We start from the raw sequence: 23457 nt of genomic DNA, 5'->3' as shown, positions 1-23457 counted from the left end.
TTGTTAAGTGGGTGATCCTTCCTAAACTGATCTAGAAATTACACGAAATCCCTATCAAAATCCCAGCATTTTTTCGTAGAACTGGATGACATGACCTCAAAAGTTATACAAAATGCAAAAAAAGCAGTCACCTGGGTGGCTCAGTCAGTTAAGTCTCTGACTCTTGATTTCCGCTCAGGTCATGATCTCAGGATCCTGGGATTGAGCCCCATATCAGGCTCTGTGCTCAGCAGGGAATCTGCTGGAGGATTCTCTCCCTCTCCCTCTGCATTCCCCTCTCTATCTCTAAAATAAATAAATAAATCTTTAAAAAAAAGAAATGTAAAAAACAGAGAAAAGCCAAACCATTTTGAAAAAGAGCAAAGTTGGAGAACTTACACTACCTGATTTCAAAACTTGCTATAAAGCCATAGACATTAAGACAGTCTTGTATTGGCATAAGTACAGACAGATGGGTCAATAGAACAGAACAGAATATCCAGAAATAAACCCTTACCTTTATGGTCAATTGATTTTCAACAAAGATGTGAAGGATATATATGTCCTTCACATCTTTCTTCATATATATAAATATATATATGAACAAAAAAAAAATATATATATATATGAACAAAGATGTGAAGGATATATATATATCCTTCATATATATTCATATATATTATATATGTGTATATATATGCACATATATATACACATAATATATACACATACACAGTTTAGAAAACATATATACACACACATATATAACATACACACACACATATATATTATATATATGCATATATATAAGAACATATATAAAGATGTGAAGGATATATATATATATATAAGAACATATACAAAGATGTGAAGGATATATATATATTTATATATTTTATTTTATTTTTATTTTATTTTATTTATATTTTTATTATATATTTTCTTATTTATATATATTATATATGTATATAATATATGTATATGCACCCTTACATCACAGAATACACAAAATTTCATTAATAGACTTAAAATTTACAAACTAAATATTATCTATAAAGATGCCAAAATCAGGGCACCTGGGTGGCTCAGTGGGTTAAACCTTTGCCTTTGGCTCGGGTTATGATCCCAGGGTCCTGCGATCGAGTCCCACATTGTGCTCTCTGCTCAGCAGGGAACCTGCTTCCTCCTCTCTTTCTGCCTGCCTCTCTACTTACTTGTGAGCTCTCTCTCGTCAGATAAATAAATAAAGTCTTTTTTAAAAAATGCCAAAATCTACAAAAAAAAAAAAAATCCTGACTTACCGCTCTTTGTTTTATTTCACAGGCAAATGAAGGAAGCTAAAGATGGGCCAAGTATCTTGCACGGCATTGTCTATTATTTTTAACACGTTTACCAATATTGTTCTTTCTGTGGCCAGATTTGTCGAGCTGAGTCCCTTGGCAGGAAAACCCCATCCCAGCACCCTGACGGACAGCTGCATTGAAAAGAAAGTCAGTGGGATTGTTATGTTGACCCTGGGATACTGAAAAGTCCTTAGATGGGTTCTAAACTCAGATTTTGTGTTATAGAAGAATAAGTTGTTTTCCATCGAGAGAATTTAATTAAGAGTTACACCAATAAATTCTCAAACGTAGCTGTAATCATTCACCCGAGTTTATTATGAAGACATCATCAAGGAAAGGATGGGTTTACCCAGAGCTTTGGTTACTGGGTTTCTTAGGCCCGAAAGTGTTGAGAGGGTCCACAAAGCCCCAAGTCAGCAGCCGTGGTTTGGGGGATTTTACCCATGAGGTGCCCAGGTGGGTACAATGTATGTCTCTCTAGAGAGCCTGGAACATTGCTGATCCAGGACTGAGCCTGCCTCCCTGAAATGCCTCCCAGGCAAGCAGTCCCTCAATTAATCTTCTCAAGGCTTCAATAGATCTGAGAAATGAAAGAACACAGTTCTCTCTCAAGACAGACCTGCAGGTTTGCCCATGTCTTCTGGATCCCTTCCAGTTTCTGGGGAGACTTTCTTTCTTGCAAGTCTGGAATGGGTGTGGAAAACAGCAAGGCCCTCTTCTCCACCAGTGACAGGATGTGCGTTTGCTTGCCGACACAGGCAGCCACCTGTAAGACCAACACCTTGTTTCTTTTGTTTGGAGATTTGGTGCGAAGCAAAGCAGGTCCCCTTCCCAGGAGGCTAGTAAGAGGGAATTTGTATTTAAAACAAGGATCTGTGCCCCAAATACAATTTCCATCTATCTCCCTACCACCCCACAAATACTCATTAAAACTAAATTTTAAGACTAGCTATGCATGTCTTTAAAGGATTAAACTCCCCTTTTAGCAAATTAAACTTAAAAACTCTATTCGGGTTACTAGTAACCTTTTTTCTTTTTAGAATATGTCACTCTCTCATCAAAGACATCAAATCTTCTTCTTTTCATGAATAAAGATGTCAGAATTAAGGGGTGTTGGGCGGGGCAGTCAGTTAAGTGTCTGACTCTTGGTTTCAGATTGGGTGATCTCAAGGCTGTGCGCTCTGCATGGAGTCTGCTTGAGATTCTCTCTCCCTCCTACTTGTGTTCTCTCTCTCTCCCTCTCAAATAAATAAATAAATAAATCTTTTTTTTTTTTAAGTCACAACTAAGAATTAGAACTCTTAATATTTCTTTGTCCTCATGCTATAATTTCAAGATGAAATCATCTATCACATTAAAGAAGTCATTTTCCAGTATGGCGCGGACACACACACCCCTGTCTCTCTCAGATCTATTCCTCGATTATATGATAAATAGTTTGGAGAAAATGACAGGATTATTCCCAGTTTGTGAGAAAGTTAAGCTTGGCATATGATCCCTGCTTCTCCAGTGTTATTTCTGGATATTTCCCCTACCAATATTCAGTTTCCTACCATTAAAAAAAAAATACAACACTATTCTTATCATCCTGCCCTTTTCTCATATTTCCTTTCATGTTTTAAAACTAGCATTTTTGAAAGTTGAAAATAGAGCTACCCTATGACCCAGCAATTGCACTACTGGGTATTTACCCTAAAGATACAAATGTAGTGATCTGAAGGGGCACGTGCACCCAAATGTTTATAGCAGCAAGTCCACAATAGCCAAACTATGCAAAAAATCTAGATGTCCACCAACAGATGAATGGATAAAGAAGATGTGGTATATATATATAGGCAATGGAATACTATGCAGCCATCAAAAGAAATGAAATCTTGCCATTTGTGACAATGTGGATTGAACTAGAGGGTATTATGCTGAGTGAAATAAATCAATTGGAGAAAGACAACTATCATATGATCTCCCTGATACGAGGAAGTGGAGATGCAACATGGGGGGTTTGGGGGTAGGAAAAGAATAAGTGAAACAAGATGGGGTCAGGAGGGAGACAAACCATAAGAGACTCTTAATCTCACAAAACAAACTGAGGGTTGCTGGGGGGAAGTGGGTAGGGAGAGGGTGGTTGGGTTATGGACATTGGGGAGGGTATGTGCTATGGTGAGTGCTGTGAAGTGTATAAACCTGGTGATTCACAGACCTGTACCCCTGGGGCAAATAATTCATTATATATTATTTAAAAATTTAAAAAAATAAAAATAAAAATAGCATTTTTGGGGTGCCTGGGTGGCACAGTCATTAAGCATCTGCCTTGGGCTTAGGCCGTGATCCCAGAGTCCTGGGATCGAGCCCTGCATCGGGCTCCCTGCTCAGCGGGAAGCCTGCTTCACCCTCTCCCTCTCCTGCTGCTTATGTTCCCTCTCTCGCTATCTCTTTCTCTGTCCAATAAATAAAATAAAATCTTTTTAAAAATTGCATTTTTTTCAGATTATAAAATTAATACTGTTTGTTATAAAATTTTAAAATATGAAAAATTATGAAGAAGAAAATCAGGTTATAACACCTATTCTCCTGAAGCTGTTTCAAGAAATTGAAGCAGAAGGAAGACTTCCGGACTCTTTCTATGAAGCCAGCATTACCCTGATCCCCAAACCAGGCAAAGACCCTACCAAAAAGGAGAATTTCAGACCAATATCACTGATGAATATGGATGCTAAGATTCTCAACAAGACCCTAGCAAACAGGATCCAACAGCACATTAAAAGGATTATCCACCATGACCAGGTGGGATTCATCCCTGGGCTACAAGGATGGTTCAACATTCGCGAATCAATCAATGTGATAGAACAAATTAATATGAGAAGAGAGAAGAACCACATGGTCCTCTCAATCGATGCAGAAAAAGCATTTGACAAAATCCAGCATCCGTTCCTGATTGAAATGCTTTGAAGTATAGGGATAGAGGGAACATTCCTGAACTTCATAAAATCTATCTATGAAAGATCCACAGCAAATATCATCCTCAATGGGAGAAAGTTCACAGCCTTCCCACTGAGATCAGGAACATGACAAGGATGCCCACTCTCACCACTCTTGTTCGACATAGTATTAGAAGTCCTAGCAACAGCAATCAGACAACAAAGAGAAATAAAAGGTATCCAATTGGCAATGAAGAAGTCAAACTCTCTCTCTTCGCAGATGACATGATTCTTTATATGGAAAACCCAAAAGACTCCAACCCCAAACTACTAGAACTCATACAGCAATTCAGCAATGTGGCAGGATACAAAGTCAATGTACAGAAATCAGTGGCTTTCTTATACACTAACAATGAAAATACAGAAAGGGAAATTAGAGAATCGATTCCATTTACTATAGCACCAAGAACCATAAGATACCTTGGAATAAACCTAACCAAAGAGGTAAAGGATCTGTATTCGAGGAACTACAGAACACTCATGAAAGAAATTGAAGAAGACACAAATAGATGGAAGACCATTCCATGCTTTTGGATCGGAAGAATATACATTGTTAAAATGTCTATACTGACTAGAGAAATCTATACTTTTAATGCCATTCCAATCAAAATTCCACTGGTATTCTTCAAAGAGCTGGAGCAAATAATCCAAAAATTTGTATGGAACCAGAAGAGACCCTGAATTGCTAAGGAAATGTTGAAAAACAAAAATAAAACTGAGGGCATCATGCTACCTGATTTCAAGCTTTACTACAAAGCTGTGATCACCAAGACAGTATGGTACTGGCATAAAAACAGACAAATAGACCAGTGGAACAGAGTAGAAAGCCCAGATATGGACCCTCAACTCTATGGGCAAATAATCTTCGACAAAACAGGAAAAAATATACAGTGGAAAAAAGACAGTCTCTTCAATAAATGGTGCTGGGAAAACTGGGCAGCTATATGTAGAAGAATGAAACTCGACCATTCTCTTACACCATACACAAAGATAAACTCAAAATGGATAAAAGACCTCAACGTGAGACAGGAATCCATCAGAATCCTAGAGGAGAACATAGCCGTAATCTCTTCGATATCAGCCACAGCAACTTCTTTCAAGATATGTCTCCAAAGGCAAAGGAAACAAAAGCGAAAATGAACTTTTGGGACTTCATCAAAATCAAAAGCTTCTGCACAGCAAAGGAAACAGTCAAGAAAACAAAGAGGCAACCCACGGAATGGGAGAAGATATTTGCAAATGACAGAACAGACAAAAGGTTGATATCCAGGATCTATAAAAAACTCCTCAAACTCAACACACACAAAACAGACAATCATATCAAAAAATGGGCAGAAGATATGAACAGACACTTCTCCAATGAAGACATACAAATGGCTATCAGACATATGAAAAAATGTTCATCATCACTAGCCATCAGGGAGATTCAAATTAAAACCACATTGAGATATCACCTTACACCAGTTAGAATGGCCAAAATTAGCAAGGAAACAACATGTGTTGGAGGGGATGTGGAGAAAGGGGAACCCTCTTCCACTGTTGGTTGGAATGCAAGTTGGTGCAGCCTCTTTGGAGAACAGTGTGGAGATTCCTCAAGAAATTAAAAATAGAGCTTCCCTATGACCCTGCCATTGCACCCCTGGGCATTTACCCCAAAGATACAGATGTAGTGAAAAGAAGGGCCATCTGTACCCCAATGTTTATAGCAGCAATGGCCACGGTCGCCAAACTGTGGAAAGAACGAAGATGTCCTTCAACAGACGAATCGATAAGGAAGATGTGGTCCATATACACTGTGGAGTATTATGCCTCCATCAGAAAGGATGAATACCCAACTTTTGTAGTAACATGGATGGGACTGGAAGAGATTATGCTGAGTGAAATAAGTCAAGCAGAGAGAGTCAATTATCATATGGTTTCACTGATATGTGGAGCATAACAAACAGCATGGAGGACATGGGGAGTTAGAGAGGAGAAGGGAGTTGGGGGAAATTGGAAGGGGAGGTGAACCATGAGAGACTATGGACTCTGAAAAACAATCTGAGGGTTTTGAAGGGGGGGTGGGAGGTTGGGGTACCAAGAAGTGGGTATTATAGAGGGCACAGATTGCATGGAGCACTGGGTGTGGTGAAAAAATAATGAATACTGTTATGCTGACAATAAATAAAAAATAAATTAAAAAAAAAAGAAAAGAAAAGAAAATCAGGTTAACCATAATCCTTCCACCAAGGGTTAATCTTGTTAATATTTTTGGTGTATTTCCCTTTTGTATTTTTAGTTATGACTCCCCCCCCCAAAGAAATTACATAGCAAATAAATCTGAGGCAATTTTCCCATTCTTTTTTTTTTTTTTAAGATTTATTTATTTATTTATTTGACAGAGAGAGATCACAAGCAGGCAGAGAGGCAGGCAGAGAGAGAGAGGAGGAAGCAGGCTCCCTGCTGAGCAGAGAGCCCAACGCAGGCCTCAATCCCAGGACCCTGAGATCATGACCTGAGCCAAAGGCAGCGGCTTAACCCACTGAGCCACCCAGGCACCCCAATTTTCCCATTCTTAATCCATATCCATTTGGCATAAGACCACTTACATTTGGTCTTGAGCTTGTCCCACACTGTCTCCAGCCCTGATATTTGGGTCCCTGCCTTGTGTTCTGTTTCTCCATCCACCCTGACCCTGAGTTCCTCAGCTGGGGCCCCACTTACACTGGGTTCCAGGTTTGAGTTTTGGTTATTTGCCTTCAATGCTGTTTGACCCCATGGGCCTTTGGGAACGTGAATTCTCAAGGCAAAAACTTCATGTATCTCTGTACCCAATGTAATAAAAATCAAGTAAGACTTCATGAAAATCTACATTCTTTATTATTTTGCCGCTTCTGAAACTAACTTAGAGTTTTACTTTGCCTTTTTTTTTAAAAGATTTTATTCATTCATTTGAAAGGGAAAGAGAGAGAAAGTACAAGCAGGTGAAGAGGCAGAGGCAGAGAGAGAAGGAGACTCCCCACTGAGTAGGGAGCCCAACGTGGGCCTTGATTCCAGGACCTGGAGATCATGACCTGAGCCGAAGAAGATGGTTAACCATCTGAGCTACCCAGGTGTCTCTTACTTAGCCTTCTTTAAAAGCAGGCATTTCCAAAGACATGAGATACTAGAGAGCAGGCACCATGATCATTTATAACTCCAGCACATGACCCATAGCAAATGCTCAATAAATGACCACTGAATGCTTAAATGACATTGAACTCTTGCTTCCTATCTGAGGAAATATAATCAACGCAACAGTAATGACTGTGGTCGGTGTCTCTGCATCCTTTATCAGCCAGAATCACTGAGCTTTAATCACTTAAACTTCTCTGTTACTCCTTTCTTGGCCACTGGCCACCTCCTCCTCCTGCCACCTTCATGCTTGCTGCTTCCCCCCTCCCTACCTCCCGCCTCCTCGGATGGATTGAGTTCCCTGGCAAGTAGAATGAGGTACCCTAATGTGGTTCCCATTGCCTTCAATTAGCCTTCAGCAACAGTCTTCATCAGCCTGTGGGTGTCTGCCATGCTAGTCCACCGGCTTCAAGAGAGCTAAGAGCAAAGCCTTTCCACCCTCACACAGTGAGAAAAGGACATGTGAACAGTGAGGTCATTAACAGAAAAATACTTTCAAAAATTTTGAGGACAATTGTGACCTCTGATGAGTTACCTATGTTGGTAACTCAGTAGTCATGGGGTATCTGGTTGGCTCATTCAATAGAGCATTCGATTCTCCATCTCATGGCTGTGAGTTCAAGCCCCACATTAGGCATGGACCCTATTTTAAAAAATTTCTTTTTCCTAAATACTAAAAAATAACAACAACAAAAATAACTCAGTGGCTGCATCACCTCATCTGTGGTTGGAGAGGACAGAGCTGCGAAGGGGACAGGGATGGGGAAGGGGAGAAACACAAGAGGGGCCTTGCAAGACTCAAAATGAGACTGACCACAAACTTGGGCAAATAACTTCACCTTCCACACCTAAGCTTCATCCCACCTTTAAAGTATCACCAAGAGACCCTAGAGATTTTATTACATCTTTTGATTCCTCCAGTTATTTAAATTTGGGGCCCAAATTGCTTTTTGATAAACAGAATCACATTTTTAAATATTGCTGCTTGAAAGAACCCAGACATCTCACACCCATTAAGGTGACCTGCTTAAGAAAGAAAGAAAAGAGAGAGAGAGAAAGAAGGAAAGAAAGAAAGAAAAAGAGAGAGAGAGAAAAGAACATGTTGGTGAGGATGTGGAGAAACTAGAACCAAAACATTATAGTGGTTTTTCAAAAATGAAACATAGAATTACTTCCGGATACTAGAGTTCCGCTGCTGGACATTTACCCAAAAAGAATTGAAAAGAAGGACTCAAAGAGGTATTTCTGCACCCATGTTCATAGCTGTATTATTCTCAATGCCCAAAAGGATGGAAATAACCGTGTCCATCCACAAATGAATGGATAAATAAAATGGAGTATAACATTATGTAGCCTTAAAAAGAAAGGAAATTCTAGAAAAAGAAGAAGGCGGCGGAGGAGGAGAAGGAGAGAAAGGGGGAGGGGAAGAAGGGGAGAGGCAGGAGGGAGGGGGAGGAGAGGGGGAGAGGGAGGAGGAAACCGACACACGAGGTCTCTAGAGTAGTCATTCATAGAGACGGGAAAGTAAAATGGCAGGTGCTGGGAGGTGGTTATTTTTAACAGGTGCAGGGCTCCTGTTCTGTAAGGTAAAGTTCTGGAGACAGATGGTAGTGATGTTTTGACAACAACATCAGTGCTTAATGCCACTGACCTGCACATGGAACAGGAGGGAAGATGGTATGTTTTACGCCACCTTTATTTCCTGCAATTTAAAAGGAAAAGAAAAAAGGAGCCCTGAATGAGTCCTTTGTTTTTTGTTTTTTGGGGTTTTTTTGCTTTTTGGGTTTTTTTAAAAGGTTTATTTTATTTTATTAAAGATTTATGTATTTGTTTGTTTCTTTATTATTTGAGAGAGAGGGAGGGAGATGAGGAAGTGAGAGAGAGAGAATCCCAAGCAGACTTTCTGCTGAGCTCAGAGCCCGATGCAGGCTTCGATCCCACCATGTCCTTGAGCTCATGACCTGAGCCCAAATCAACAGTCAGACACTAAACCGACTGAGCCACCCAGGTGCCCCTGAATGAGTCCCTTTGTAAAACCAAAGTATCCTGTGTAAGGTGAGGAATCACACCTTTTCCTCCTAAGCTGTGTTGGGAGTTCAGGCTTATGTGGAAACCTCAAGTCAGTCGCCCCTGAGATATGTTTTGCTTTGCGAGCAGCCTGTCTGCAGTCACTTCTCCACGAAGATTCTGTGAGAGCCATTCATATACCAACATTTGATTTCATACTTTTCTCTAAAGAATTACTTTGGGAGTCACGGCCATTCACTCACTTCCATTGCTACACAAAGGGCAGCTTACTAACATCATTCTGTCATTGCCGCCACCACAGGGAGATGAGGCAACATGGATACACAACCCTCCCCCACCCCCACACACAAGACAGAAGTGAAGTGAGAAATTCCTGCTCCTCTCAGCCTGCGGTGGGAATGCTGGGTTGGGTGAATAATGGCTCCACTGGCCACAAATGAAGCTTCCTCTGACTCATCGGGTAAATGAAGCTGCTTTATCTCCCTTGCCCCACCTACCGTGCCTTCCCCATCCTTTCCTCCAGAGCAGCCAGGGACTGAGATAAAAGTGAACGCACTGGACTCCTAGTGCAAGGAGGCTGCTGAATCAGGAGCGGACCCAGCCCTTGCAGCATGGCCCCAATAACGCCTAGACCGTGCCTTTCATCCGAGGACCTCAAAGTCCTCAAAAGCATAAGCCCTGGGAAATGATCTGGGCTATTTCCAAGTCAGAGAAACTAAGGCACAATGGGGGCCACGGTCGCACTGGGTATCAGCACAAGATCATGGTCCAAGGAGAACTCAGGACTTCCACATTATTTTTAACCATCACCCTCCCTCCTGCCTTTTTTTTTTTTTTTTTTTGTGGAATCGAACTCACATATTCTAATGGGTGGGAAGAAAAGGAATAACAACTTTGTACAAAACATAATCTGCAAATAACGCAGTGATTTAGGACATCTCAGAGAATCCGTGTTTGCGTTGCTTTTAGAAAAGCTTTTCTGCCTGAACGTCCCTGGGAGTGTCTCCCCTTTTGGAAAACCTTATTTCTCAGGATGCCAGCCGTCTTTTGGAAGGCAGTCACCCCAGGCTGTAAAACTGAGTATTTCCCCAAACCGCACTGTACAGAAGAGTCACGTGGGGGATCTATTAAAATGCAGAATCCAATCCAATAGTCTGGGTGGGGCCTCAGATTCTTGATCCAAGGACCACACTTTGAGTAGCAAGGAGCAAGCTGCTCGCAGACAATGCCCTTCTTGAAAATGAACACTTGGAGCCTATCCATTCCCCCCCAACACACACACCCCTCAGCACCAGCTTTCTGGGCGCTTAATTATTCTGAGTCTTTAATCATTCTGAGTTTAATTATTCCCACTCTTTCGAGCCTAATTTGCAAACCATGCTAAGGTTGGCACATCGAGGCACTGGAGGGAGGTGAGAGAGTGGTGGTTGTTTAAAGCTTAAACCAACTGGAGAGACGCATCATCTCTGATCATACTTAACCTTAGTTAACAGACACCATCCTTTAAAAGCGTGGGACCACATATAATTGTGTGCTAAGAGCATTCCAAGGCAACACTCGGAAAAAAGGAGAAACATTAATAGGAGGTCACTTGGGGGTGAAAAGAAAAATTACTCTCCAACAAGCCATCCGGGGTGTCTCAGGTACATAGTCCAGACACAGGAGAGGCTGAGCTGGGGATACTTATCAGTGTTTGACTTGACCTTTCGCCTCTGCAGTGTTATTCCCGGCCCCCACTGTTGTCATGGTAATGCTGATAAGCCGGTGAGGCTTCTCCACGCCTCCGGAGTCCTGCGAGCCCTCTCAGTGTTTAGGTCTCCCAGCCTGTAGACGAAGAGGCAGTTGAGGCCCCGGGGCACAATTTCTAAATGATAAAGTGTATGGCCAAGTCTCCATTCTTCGCAGACACCGCAGACTTCAACCCACCATGGCCAGAGACGCGCGGGAGGCAGCCACTGCCGGAGGAGCCTTACCCGGGTTTCTGCCGACCAGACATCAAGGATCAGAGCAGAGTGTGCATCTGGCAACGTCTACAGCCTGCGGGGCGGTCCATCCGGTGTCCGCCCCCGCCGGGGAAGGGGGTTGGGGGATGGACGGAGCAGCCCCTCCAGCTCTAGCTCCCGCCCTACAGATTCTCCATCTTTCCCTCTCAGCCTGGCAAATATTTCACATGTCCTGAAAAGGGCAGATCATATCGCAAAGATGTATATGCCAGTTTTCTCAAATATCACCATTAAATATTTTGAAAGAAATCCATGTACAGGGACAGTTAAATGTTGGCCGTGTGCTCCTTCCGAGTCCTCTTGGTCCTCCTCTTTCCAGAGCTGATCATCATCGTGACTTTGCAATTTGTCATTTCCCGCGTCCTTTATACCCTCACTCCACATGCTGCGTGATAATGAACGTCTGTCATTGGTTTTGCGTGGCTTTCTATCCATGGCATCCCACTGAAGCCATCTTCTTGAAAATGTGTTTTTTTTCACCCAACATTATGTTTGGGACAGGTTTTCATGGAGGTACGTGTAGTTGATTCATATTAAGTTGGTGTATAGTATTCCCCAACATGGATTGAATTGTATTTATCTGTTCTTCTGTTCGTGGGCACAGAAGTCCCTTAAAATGTTCACTCTTACAGATAAGGTTGCCATGATCATCCTTGCAAAGGCTCCTTGGGTGCATGTCCCAGATTCTTTACCTAGGAATGCAGTTGTTGGGACACAGAATAGGTGTGCCTTTAACTTTACTAAAAACAGCCAATGTGCTCTTCCAAAGTATCCCAGTGGACATGTCCCAAAGCCATGGGGCAAGCTCCTATCTCTCCCTGCACATCTTCCTCAATACACAAAATAGTCAGACTTTGCTTTCTTGTAGGAAGGAAATGCTCTCCCCATTCCCCTTAAAACAGCCTTATTGAGATACAATTGGTATATCAGACAATTCACTCATTTCAAGTGTGTAATCCAGGGCACCTGGGTGGCTCAGTTGGTTAAGCATTTGCCTTCAGCTCAGGTTATGATCTCAGGGTCCTGAGCTCGAACCCATGACCAGCTCCCTGCTCAGCAGGAGTCTGCTTTTCCCTCTCCTTCTGCCCCCACTTCCCACGCTTGTACTCTCTCTGTCAAATAGTCTTAAGAAAATAATGAAGTGTATAAGTCAATGACTCTTAGAAGTATATTCAGAGTTGCCTACCCATCACTACAATCACTTCTAGAATATTTTCATTACCCCAGAAGGAGCTTTGGCTCCTTTTAGCCATCACCCCCCATTTTTAAACCCCTCCCTATCTCCCTCGCCCTGAATAAACACTGATCTACTTTCTGTCCCTCTAGATTTGCCTTTCTGGACATTTCATACGAGTCACACTTTCATTCTTTTCACAGGTTCCTATAACCTGACAACATAGCACTTTGCCTCATGTCTTTTAATTCTGAAATATTTCAGTATGTGTTTGGTGCCCATCTTAATTCAAATTTCCCTAATTATTAGTTAAGTCTCATGAGGTTTTCATATGTTTATTGGCCAACTAGAATTCCTCTTCTGGAAATTAGCATCTTCCCTTCTTTCATCCATAGGATTGTTTGTCTTCTCCTTGCTTATTTGTAGGAGTTAAATATTCTGTATATGAATCCTTTTTTGGTTACATATGTTATGGATATTGCTGGGAGGCAATTCTCCCTGGATGTCTCAGTGTTCCTGCATTGCCCAGACCTTTCTGAGACACAGATATTGACAAGCTCCAAAGACAGAGACTGCTCTCTTTCTCCCCAGACCCATTTTCTCGTTTTCCAAAGGTGATAAACCCTGAGCCACTGTTTACATTCTGGATGGTTGTAAAAACCCAGAGACCTTCCTTGCCTCTCCCCAGAGTGGATTTGTTGACATTGGAGAGCAAAGGTCTCTTCTTCCACCTCCAGGGTGGGAGGAACAGATGTGTGGCAACTTCTGTTCATGCTCTGAGATCCATCATATTCGAGTTCCTCACTGCGTTTCAAGTCCCGGTACATGCAGGGTACATCTGGCCCTCACTGCGTTGACTGTTGGGAATTGGCACCGAGACCAATATGTGAACAAATCATCGGTCTGTTCTCAGATCCAGAAACTTGATGTTTCCAGCCAGTATAAATAAACGTCTGCAGATAGAAAAACTTAACAGGTATCTCCTCCTGGCCTTTTCCCTTTGTGTAGGCTATATTCTTTTTTTTCACTGTGGTAAAATATACATACATTAAATTCATCATTTTGGCCATGTTTAGTGTACAATTCATTCAATGACATGATAAATTCACAGCGTTAGGCAACTATCGACGCTATCCATCTCCCGAAAGTTTTCATCTTCCCGAACTGAAACTCTATACACACGAAACACTACCTCCCCATCTCCTCTCCCTCCAGTGCCTGGCAACCACCATCTACTTTCTGTCCCTCTGACTCTGACCATTCTAGGAAACCCTTGCCAGCGGAATCTTAAGAGTCTTTGTCTCTTTGTGAGTGGCTTAGTTCACTGAGCGTAAGGTCTTCAAGTCACATCTATGCTGTAGCCTGCGTCTGAATTTCTTTCCATGTCTTTTAATTGTAAAGTGCAAAGAACATAAACTTGAGCCCCTTACCCATTTTTAAATGCATGGCTGAGTGGAACTAAGTAGATTCACACTGTTGTGCGACCATCACCACCATCCGCTCCCAGAACGCTTTTCATCTTGCAAATCTGAAACTCTGTCGCCATCATTTAAGGGTACTTAAGCCCCATCCCCTCTCCCCTCCAGCTCACTCCTGGTTTGTGGCAGAATAATATAACCACTCTTTAACCATGACATATTTCTTGAGCCATTCATCTGGGAGTGGATACTTCAGATGCTTCCACCTTTTGGCTAGTGGGAATAATGTTGCTATGGACATGGGTGTGCGCTTATCTGATTCTCTACTTGCTTATGCCTTCTTTTGATGAAAAAGAAACTGACGTTTTAACAGATTTCTTTTCACCCTTTCTATTAGGGTCTGCGTTTTTTATATTCCATGAAACACCATTTAAAAAATACACCATGCTTGGGGTGCCTGGCTGGCTCAGTTGGAAGAGCGTGCAACTCTTGATCTTGGGGTCGTGGGTTTGAGACCCATGTTGGGTGTAGAGATTACTTAAAGAAAATTTTTATAATATATATGTGTATACATACATATACACATATATATTTATACACATACCATAGATGTATACATACCATTTTATATATTTAAATATATAAATCATATAATTTATATTATATAAAATTATAATAATATAATATATGAATATTATATAAATAAAAATATTAAATATTATTATTTATATATGTATAAATAAGCATGGTATGTGTGTTTGTATAAATAAGCATGGCATGTGTGTGTGTGTGTGTGTGTAAATAAGCATGGCATGTGTATATACAGCTTGCTATAATGGCCAGCCTGGTTTCTGGCTCCCATTGCTCTGTAATCACAATGCTGAAGCTGTTTATCTCCACCTCAGGCTCCGGGTCAGCCTGCCCAAATCAGGACAGACGGAGAGCTTGCCTTCTGCCCTAGGCCTCCTGTCAGCACTCTGTGGGCCCAGCCCCAGTCCAGGGGCACCAGCCTCTTCTCTGATTCATCTTGCTTAAGTCCCGTGCACGCTCATCGGCTCTTCTAAAGAATGGAGCCTTGTACCTGAACTCAGGTTCGGGGTCCAGGTCCTTGTTGTGTCCTCTGCCTGGACCACCAGCTTCCCACTCAGATCATCCTGTTGCCTGAGTCCTAGTCGCCTGCCACAACTTTCTCCAGCTGCTTGTTTTAGGGATCTTTCGCAAGGCCCTCCTCAAGTCATTGACGTCTCAGACGACAATTGGGGTCAATGCCTCCTCTCCGGCACTGTTTAGATTACAACCAGATGTGCGGACATTCCTTGTGTAAACAAACAGATCATTACTCCCTCTGATCTTTTTTTTTTTTTTTTACCACCTACTATGCACCAAGCACTGCTTGGATATAGACGGACAAGCCCCTATCCCCATGGTACTTACAGAGACCAGACCATAAATGGAGAGCAGACAGTAAATAAACATGGGAATGAATGAAACAATTCCAACCTACAATAAGGCTCTAAAGGTTGTGAACAGAGTGTTACACTACAGAGTGAGGTGGCCAGGGGGCTGCCGTGGTCATCAGAGAAGGCTTCATGGAGGAGGAGAAAAGAGATCTCAGATATAAAGGAAGTGAGAGTGTTGCAGAAGGAGCCTATGAATGAGGCCAGCGAGGGATCAACAGGCCCCTGCCCGGAACTGAGCCTCAGTGAAGGGGTCCTACTTCTCCAGCTGGGCCCCTCAGCTCAACGACTAGCTCTGTTACACCCAGGACAGTGACTGTGTGGTCCCCTTGGACCTCTGGGAATCTCTCCATGGTGGGCCTCAGCCAACTTACTATGGCCATTCCCACTGCCAAGGAAGTCACTCAATAAAAAATTTTTAACAAGCATTTATTGAGGAGCTAAAAGGGGACCAGCCCTGAAGATGCAAAAGTAAATAAGCAAAATAATTGAGAGCAGGGTCTTGCAGCAGTATTTGTAAATTTTTATGTTCACAGAAGCACTAGTCACAAAAGCAAAATGGTGGAAACCAAGTGTCCATCCGTGGATGAAGAGGTAAACAAAATGTGGTCTATACATACAAGGGGATGAACTGTTATTCAGCCTTAATAAGGAAGGAAATTCTGACACAAGCTACATTATGGATGAACCTTGGAGAACATTATGCTCTGTGAAGTGAACCAGTCACAAAAAGACAAATACTGTATGATTCCACTTGTACCTGGAGTCATCAAATTCATAACGACAGAAAGTGGATGGGTTGTTTCCAGGGGCTGAGGGGAGGAAGGAATGGGGGAGGATTAGTGTTTCACGGGTACAGAATCTGTTTTGCAGAATGAAAAAAGCTCTGGAGAGGGATGGTGGGGATGGGTGTACTCCATGCCACTGACCCGTAAAGACTCGCATCAACTCTCTGCAGGAGAGACACCATTCAAACACCTGCACCAAGAGACTTGACCAAACACTGACAGGGCTTCTGGCAGCCAAGGCCCTCGTCTCTGGGCCAACCCAGCCCTCCCCTTGAGATCCTGTCTGGAAAAACTCAAGGTTGTCAAAAGAATTCGCCCTCAGTTTCAGCTAACACCTAATTAATACCTCCCTTTCTTAGAGTATGTACCAAAAAAAAAAAAAAGCTTCAAATTGTAAATCTTTCCTCCGTTGAGATGTTGAGCTGTAGGTTTCTGCTACAACCCGGGAGTCTCCTTCTCTAGGACCTAATGGCTTTTATTTATTTATTTTAAGATTTTATTTATTTGAGAGAGAGACAGAAAGAACATGAGAAGGGGGGAGGGGCAGAGGGAGAGGGAGAAGCATTCTCCCCACTGAGCAGGGAGACAGCAAATGGGGCTCGATCCCAGAACCCTGAGATCATGACCTGAACCAAAGTCAGACACTTAACTGACTGAGCCATATAGGCGCCCAAAAGCCATTTTTTTTAAATGTCATCATCAAGAAGGATAGGACCTCTGGTTTCCAGTCTTTAGAGAAGTAGAAGCCTCCAATAAATGTGATTCGAAGACACAGCTGGTCTAACTCCAAGTTCATTGAAAAATATTCTTACCAGCTTTTTGTAACATTTCACCTCCTGGCCCCTGCATGATTCTCTGCTGGCTTCCCTTCCCCACTCCTTCATTCTCCCTTTATTTTTATTTTTATTTTTATTTTTATTCCAGCATAGCTACAATACGGAGTTATGTTAGTTCCAGGTGGACAATATAGTGGTTTAACAATTCAGCATATTTCTCAGTGCTCATCAAGATAAGTGTACTCCTGACTCTCTCTTTAAAATCCTGGGTCAAAAAATAAATAAATAAAATAAAATCCTGGGTCATCCCTGGCAAATCGGGAGGGAGGCTCAGCTGTTTCTCTAACCACAGTCATTAGTGAATAAGATCTGTGAATAAAAATGCCCAGCTGTGTTTAGCTTTGATGACTGTACACTTACACATGTTTAAAATAGTAAGTTTTGGGGCACCTGGGTGGCTCAGTCATTAAGCATCTTCCTTTGGCTCAGGTCATGATCCCAGGGTCCTGAGATGGAGCCCCACATTGGGCTGCCTGTTCAGCGGGAGTTTTATGTTTTGTGTATTTTACCACAGGAAGAGTTGAATTAAATTAAAAAGTCATGGTGGTAAAAAGTTTTTAAAAATTTTTTTAACTAAGTACACAGGTGGCTTTTATTGAAAGAGTTTGCTTTCCAGTAGAAGAAATACGAAGTCTGAGGAAGATCATGAAAAGTGTCATATTTGAGGTTACAGAAAAGGGACAAAGGTGTCTGGGGGGTGCGGGGGATGATCACTTCTAGTGGCCGGTGGGGGGGGGCGGGTGGAGGGACAGAATTCAGGGATGTAGCCACAGGGACATGTGAAGGCAGGAGAAGAGTACTCCAGGCCAATGAATGCCTGAGCCAAAGCTCCAAGGTGAGAAAGCTCCAAGGAAGTTGAGGTATAGCAGATGCTTCTACCTGGTTGGAATTGGAGAGGTTCAATTTAAAAGTATCTACCAAGGGTGCCTGGTGGCTCAGTCACTTAAGCAGCTGCCTTTGGCTCAGGTCATGGTCCCAGGGTCCTGGGATAGAGTCCCTGGTTGGGCTCCCTGCTCAGTGGGGAGGCTGCTTCTCCCTCTCCCTCTGCCGCTCCCCCTGCTTGTGTTCTTTTTCACTCTATCTTTCTCAAACTAATAAATAAAATATTTAAAAAGAAAAAAAAAATATCTACCAGAAGGAAATTTTTTAAAGTAGCAGAGAATCAAATAAGAAAACATCTTGATTTTGCTCTATGGCCAAAGGGAGCCACTAATGGTGTTTAAATGGGAAAAAGAGTGATCTAATCTAAAGTCATACAAAAGACGAGAAAGCCCGCTGCCTCATGCTCTGTGCTATATGGAATACAGAAGTTGGGGAGGGTGAAACCTCACTAAAACTGAGTCAGTGGACAGCAGGGAGCGCTCTCACACACAACCACGCTCCACCGCAGACCTCCCCCCCAACAAGGGGCAGTTCCTGGCAAGGATAGGACTTTACTGCCCCAGCACGAGGAAGAAAGCTTTCCTTCTTCCCCAGCAACAGCCCAACCAATGGGAGGCTGTCACGACTCAGCCAGTGAGAAGCCATCATACTGGGAACTTACTCCAATGGGCTTTTAGTTTATAATAACTCCCAACTCCACCCCACCTTTTCTCTATAAAAGAGGGATCTGCTCTGCGCCCCCTTTTCCAGTGGCTTGGGCATCCCAAGTTGTGATTTTCTTCTCTCTCAGAATAAACTCGTTTTTGCTGGTGAAAAACTTACATTTTGAAGGGTAACGGAAGAAAGTTTGAGAGGTAACACCATTGTCTAGGTGAGCTGATGGAAGTGAGCGTAAGGGAGCATAGTGAGAAAGGCCACGGCTCAGCCTTCACATGTAGGTGATGGGAAAGATTGCCAAGGAAGGTGGAGCCAAAAGGAATGCCTTGGTTGAGGGCGGGGCAGTGATAGCTCCAACTGGACGATGAAATCCAAAAAGAGGAATATCTCTGAGGGGAGCTGAGCAGTTCATATTTAAACTGGTCGAGCTAGAGAAGCTAATGGGAAATCTAGTACTCATTCACCGAATAAATTAAATCTGCTTTATTTCTGAAACTGGAAGGGAGGAGTCCGTGGTAGACTCCAGGGGTTAATGATTGGAAAATTCCTGCCCCCTCTACTGAAGCTGGATCCCCTGGAAATTGGGTTCATACTCCAGATTGAATGAGACACCCCCTCCCACCCAAAAAGATAGAAACTATACAATAACTGGTATTTGTGGGAGCTGCACTGCCAGTTCCTGGGTTGGAGAGTTTGGAGTTGTGACTAGACCTGTGGTTCTCAGACGTTGGTAGAACTAGAGTCTCCTGGGGCTTATGCAGAGGCTGCTTGGGTAGGTGGGTGGGGCTTGAAGCTCTGCTTTCCAGAAAATTCCCTCCCTGGTGATCTCATGGTACTGCTCTGGGAACCCTCGTTGAGTAGCAAGACACTGGAACACACTACTGAGATGTTGAGAAGGCAGGAGGGGAAGGGAAGGGACATAACAGGAAACCTACCTGCTCCGCCGCAGAAGTCACCTGAGCAACCTGCATCCTGCAATGCCCCTGAGTTTGAGAAAGCCCCCAGGGGACTTGTGGACAAGTGGTGGGAGGGACAGAGTGGGGAGAGCTCTGAGGTCAGAGATCTGGGTTTTGGAGCCCAGGCTCTGAAACCTATTAGCTCTGTAACCTGTGGCAAATTACTTCTTCCTCCAAAATGTCAATCTGTAAGTGACAAAGTCATGGCTACATCCAAGGATGGGAGGTATTTGAGGAAATAAGCATTAAGCCCAGTTCCTGGCATGTAGTAGGGATTCTGCTGTAGCGAAAATTGTTTTTCCTTCAAAATCTGAGAAAAGCCTATTGTACACAACCCTCAATAGACTTGTTAATAGACTAAAAACAGGGCCAGGGAGATGAGGACAGGGGACAAATTAGATGCTGGCTAAGCTGGTGAGCTCTGGAGCCAGCCCATCCCGGTTCGACTTCTGAGCTCTGTCACTTATTCACCGAGAAGCGCTCAGGCTTCAGAGCTAAGTGGAGGAGGAAAGAATGACGCATCCCTCAGAGACCCGTAATGAGCATGAAATGTGCAATGCCCTTCCAGGTAGAAACCCCTCAATACATGAGAGCAGTGGTTATTGTTTGTTTCAAATTAACACAAGTGACCTTTCAGAAGGAAGTAAAGTCCAGATGCCTTTGTGCCCTTAGCAGACCACTTGCAATTCTAGACAAGACTCCCAAAGGGAGTTGGACGTTGGAGAGATCCGATTAGCCCAAGAAAGAGTAAATTCTTCCTTTCCCAGCCCATGCACTTCTCAGCCACCTTCCTGGTGTCCTCTCTCCTCTGTCTGCTGATCCACTCAACTGTCTTTCCCCCCTGTGCATTCCCCGTACCCCCTTCCCCACACACCTCCTCTTTTACGGTGCATTTTCCATTCCCCCTCTGTTTGCCAACATGAGCAATCATCATTGCCAAATTAATTCATCCTGGAAAAAGTTTAAAAGTTGGCACACCCGAGCTTTCTTCGAATAGTCATTTTTGCCATGAGCTCTTTGCCTGCGGGCCAAGAGGTTTGTTGAAACCTGCCCCATCCCTCTTCTCCCACAAGTGTGGATTCATGGTATTTTTCAAGCCCAGGTTTACAGAGCACGCCACCCCCCACCCCCGCCCCGCTGCCACTTCCAGACTCTCTCAACAGAGTTTAGGATCAGCAGCAGCTGGACAGTGTTTAGCTCTAGATAAGATCTGGAGAAGCAGGAGGGAAGTCACACCCACAAGTACTGGGCAGTGGCGAGGGGTAGGGGTGTGTGTGGGAGCACGCACGCGCACACACACCACATACACACACACTCAGACTCATATTCCCTCCAGAAAAACCTCTTTGCCAGGAGTCTCCTGAGAGTCAGAGTAAGCACAAAAGATAAGAAGGAGCTCAGACACCCCACTCCTTCCCCATCCATCCATTCTCCAGAGAGAATCCCATTCAAGTGCACAGAACTGGCCTCACACATAAGGCTGGCATCCTTAGGAGTGAAAGGTCAGAGTTTTGGATCAGTCCTGCTCAGAGGCTGAGATCATTCTATCATAGCCTGAATGAAACTTGTCTGGGTTTTTAAATTATAAATGTCATTGTCCGATTAGTGGCTAAAATGCTCTTTAGTGGAATATAGACATACACACACACTTACACACACACACACTTACTGTATCTGTGCCTTTCTATTCCCACTCTGAGAACGGCCAGCACCCTGTCTTGAGTAAACATTTGCCCGTCCCATCATCCCACGGTGACCCAGGCTGAAGTTCCACCCATTGTTTCCCCGACAGCCAGCCCCCTGGTCTAAACCCTCCACATCTCCCTGTCCAGCAGAACCAAGCCCTGAGCCTCAGCCTGCTGCATGGACATGCAAGACGTGCCCCAATTGGATCCCTGTCTGTCTTTCACTCTTTCTCCCCCACCCACCCTCGACTCCAACCGAACAGGTTGATTCACTGTCTTCTGAATCACCCGAGCGCATTCCAGCCTTAGCTCAGACCACGCTTCTACTCTCTGTCCCAGAAGGCTCTTTGTTCCCCGATTCCACACATGTTGACCAAGTCCCCACTATGTGCCAAGAGAGGAGAGTTCCCATGACGTGGCTAGGGAGGGTGGTACAGAAGGGGTCAGACTGTCCTGACAGTGTAAGAAGTGGATAGGGGTGGGGAGTTGGGTTCCGGGGTGGGGGCAGGGGCAGAGTACAAGCCCGTGGGGGCCTCATGGAATGGAATGGGAAGAGTAACATCAGCCATACTTACTGTTTCCCATAAGTGTGGGATACCCCTTCGTTGTCCCCATTCTGGAGAGGAGGAGGGTGAGAGCTTGCAAGGGGCAGGGGTCTACATGCTGGGAGGGCCTCCTCCAGCACCAGCACCGCCAGATCAGACAGGGCTAAGGGACCACTCCAGGCAAGCAGGAGCTCTTCCCTTCTGCATTTCACTTGGCAAGCGATGGCATGGGCCCTTGTTCTTTGCAGTGTTTTTAAAACTTCGCGTGCATGTTGTATCTTGTCTCCCCAGCTGGCTGTGTCCCTGTGGGCAGGGCACTATTTTGCACAGAGTAGGCAGCCAATAAATACCTTCTGAATGAATAAGTGAATGAAGGTACTCATAGCACCTGGTTATCGACCCGAATCATCTGTCCCCAAAATTGCTCTACAGAACAGAAAACTGCTCTTTCCGACTTCACAGGGAGGATTGCATAGATGGGAGTCATTGGTGTCCCTGATGAGACTTGAGATACTTCGGGTGAAAAAACACTAAATCTTCCTGGCTGGGGGAAAAAAAACCAAACTTACAACATAAAATCGATGTCACTTCACCACTGGGGCCTCGATCACCCTCCTTTATGAAGCATAACATCGCATTTCAACTCAAAATGAAGAAAGTGGAAAGCAGAGAATACAGGGGAAAATTCCATTTTCTTCTTTACTGGCCTCTCTCTCTTGCAGCCTCTAGAAGGATTTCTGAGTGCTGGGAGTGTACTGCCCAAATCAGGAGAAAGGTCCAGCCAGTGCACAGCTCAGAACTGGCCTCTTTCTGAAGAGTGGGTGGCCCGCCTCCCTCAGGGCTGGGTCACTCAGCAATTAGGCCGCTGGGGCTACACCCAGGCCCCAAGCACCCTCCAGCTTTTGTCTCAGAGAGAAAACGCTGCTGAGCCCTGACGAATCTGCGAAGAGATTAAAAATAATTGAGGGAGGTCTCTAACTCTGTGCTCCACGCCTTACCTGCGGGGCGGGTGGCTCCCCCTCCCAGGGTGCCTTTGCAGAGTGGGAGGGGCCTTCTGGGGAGACACCCTCTCAGCGGGCCACACCTTGCTTGAAGGCTGTCCTCCCTGTGTGGAGGACTCTACACCTTTCCTTTTTCCCATTTCTCAGCTCCTTGCCCGTTTGCCAGTCTCCCGCAGCTTCTCCCACCCCATGCTCACTGTCCCACCTGGTGGCAAGGTTGAAAGCAAAATTCTCTTCCCTTGTCTACTCCTCCTGTAACAGAACCCCCAGACTGTCCTTTGGTTGCACAGCAAAGCCCATCGAGTTTATCCAAAAGACTACAGAAGAGGGGATGGCGGGCAAGAGGCTCAGAGCCGCCTGTGGAAGGGAAGAGTGGAGGATTTTTTTCAAGGCAGGAGGAACAAGGTCCACAGGAGGGGGAGAGAGAGAAATCAGATAAGGGAAGTTACTACATCAAGGAGGGCTGGTGTCCTTTCGTTGGTCTCTAAGAGGAGGGGAGTGGTCCCAACTGGTTCCAGCCGGCTTCTTGATGAAACCCTGACTTCCCACAAAACCACTAAATGAACTCTTGGTTATT

General features: G+C 44.0%; 1 long non-coding RNA gene across 1 annotated transcript; it reads right to left on the bottom strand.

The window, feature by feature from the left end:
- Window positions 1–1261: 1261 nt before the first annotated feature.
- LOC122912591 lies at window positions 1262–22239 on the bottom strand. The gene is made up of 3 exons (XR_006385660.1): window positions 21910–22239; window positions 1942–2088; window positions 1262–1453 (listed from the first exon to the last, which is right to left on the bottom strand). It is a non-coding gene; the product is annotated as an uncharacterized LOC122912591 (long non-coding RNA).
- Window positions 22240–23457: the final 1218 nt, after the last annotated feature.

Source organism: Neovison vison, chromosome 1 (assembly GCF_020171115.1).
Source record: "Neovison vison isolate M4711 chromosome 1, ASM_NN_V1, whole genome shotgun sequence".
Lineage (NCBI taxonomy): Eukaryota > Metazoa > Chordata > Mammalia > Carnivora > Mustelidae > Neogale > Neogale vison.
Note: the sequence above shows the minus strand (reverse complement) of the source record. Positions and strands in the feature narration are given on the sequence as shown.